At 48.2% G+C, this 2,289-nt stretch overlaps 1 pseudogene; it reads left to right on the plus strand.

Annotated features, from left to right (window-relative positions):
* The first annotated feature begins 619 nt into the window (after positions 1-619).
* Positions 620-737, plus strand: LOC126279788 (5S ribosomal RNA; annotated as a pseudogene).
* The last annotated feature ends 1,552 nt before the right edge of the window (positions 738-2,289 follow it).

The raw sequence follows: 2,289 nt of genomic DNA on the forward strand, positions 1-2,289 counted from the left end.
CAGACAGACTCAGTGGCAGTCTTGCATCTACCTGCCAAAATGGCAAATACACTGCCGGAAAAAGGGGCAACACCAATAACAATTCGTCCGACGTAGGCGAAAGTTAACAAGTGTGCTGCTACATCTGAAAGATGATGTCTAGTTAGATTTCGAACCGTTCTCGTAACAGAGGCGCTAGTAGCATGACTATGAGGATGCAAATCAGTTTAGCTTTAAATACTCGATGTAATGGTTGGGACCGTTAGGTACTTTTAAGATTGAACTCGACAAGACGCAGGTATCCGCACCTCACTTAGCTTGAACGAGATCATGAAATTTGGCTAAGAATACCTGGATGTTCCTTCTGCGATACCACAGAAAGTTCTGGCAGGAATGTAGGTACTGGAATATATGGTAGCGAGAGTACCGGGTTTCGGATGACCACGTGGCACTAACGAGAGGGAAGACCATCGTGTTTGGCGTATACCTCTGGCACATCGTACTGCAACTGCAGCAGCAATTTGAGCATCGGTTGGCACCACAGTGACACATCGAACTGTTGCAAGTCGGTTACTCCAAGGACGGTGCCGAGTAAGACGCCCTGTAGTGCACAATATTCCACTGACCTTAAAGCAACTAGGGCAACGGCCTTGCCGCAGTGGATACACCGGTTCCCGTGAGATCACCGAAGTTAAGCGCTGTCGGGCGTGGCCGGCACTTGGATGGGTGACCATCCGGGCGGTCTTGTGCTGTTGCCATTTTCGGGGTGCATTCAGCTTCGTGATGACAGTTGAGGAGCTACTCGACGGAATAGTAACGGCTCCAGTCAAACAAACCATCATCACGACTGGGAGAGCACTGTGTTGACCACACGGCCATTCTCTCCGCATCACCAGCTGAGGATGACACCGCGATCGGATGGTCCCGATGGGCCACTTGTGGCCTTCAACCACCTTCGTTTGCGTCTTAAAAGGTGTCGAGCGAGAGCGCACTGGAGGGCAGCGTGGAGGTGTATTTGTGTTTTCTGATGAAAACTGCTTCTGCCTCGGTGGCAGTGAAGGCCGTTTGTTGGTTAAAAGGAGGCAGTTCAGGGTCCGCAAACAACCTGTCTCCTTGCTCGGCTCAGTGGTCCTAAACCTGGAGTTACGATCCGGGAGTGCAATTTCGTATGACAGCAGGAGCGCTCTAGTGGTTATACCACGCATTTTGACTGCAAAAATGTACTGCAGTCTGGTGAATCGACCTTTTGTGCTGCCATTCATGAATAGGATAGGATATAGGTCGTCCACATACCGCTGTCGTAACCCAACATGCTCTACACACTGCCGACACGTTGCCTTGGTCGGTTCCATCACCAGATTGGTCTCCAGTCGAACACGTATGGAACATCGTCAGACGAGAAATCCAGCCTTACCTATCCCTCTATTCATCGACCAAGTGCAGCGGTCAAGGAACTCCATACCACAAACTGACATTTGGCACCTGTACAACACAACGCATTCACGTTTTCATTCTTGCATTCAATATTCTGGCTGTTACAACAGTGATATTGTACCAGCATGTAACATTTGTAATGGCACATCTCACTCTTACGAGCACAATAACTTGTCATCTTGCGATTTTCGTCACCTAAGTATGTTGCCTAGACAAATGTATTCTCGAAATTTAATTACTCTATGTTAATAATTTTTTGGTGTTGCAATTTGTTTTACTTCAGTTTAGTGAGAGCAGCAGGTCAACCTCGAAGTAAAATAAAACGCTGAAAAATTAAGCTGCCCAGGAAAGTATTGCACGTATCCTAAGAAAGGCAAAAAATCCTAAGAAAGGCGTAACGATATCACGTTAACTTCTATGTTATACAGCCATAATACGTACCAATTAGCAACACGTTGAAGACTATCTTGATTATTGTAGTGGCCAGAAAGAGGGGGGGAGGGGGGGAGAGGTTGCACGACCTGATTTCTCCGCAATATCCTCCTCTCCCAGAATAGCTACGCTCGCAAGGCAAGCACGAGAACGTCTGTGAGGTCTAGGAGGACACGTGATTTCATAACTCGGTCGGTAGACTACTTGCCCGCGAACGACAAAGGTTTAGATTCGAGTACCGATGCAGCACACAGCAACAAACAGCACATATGCCAAGAAGTTTCATATCAGCGCACACTCTACTGCAGAGTAAGAATTCATTCCCGGCTGGAGTGGCCGAGCAGTTCAAGGCGCTTCAGTCTGGAACCGTGTGGCCATTACGGTCGCAGGTTCGAATCCTGCCTCGGGCATGGATGTGTGTGTGCTGTTCTTAGCTTAGTTAGG

Source organism: Schistocerca gregaria, chromosome 6 (genome assembly GCF_023897955.1).
Source record: "Schistocerca gregaria isolate iqSchGreg1 chromosome 6, iqSchGreg1.2, whole genome shotgun sequence".
NCBI lineage: Eukaryota > Metazoa > Arthropoda > Insecta > Orthoptera > Acrididae > Schistocerca > Schistocerca gregaria.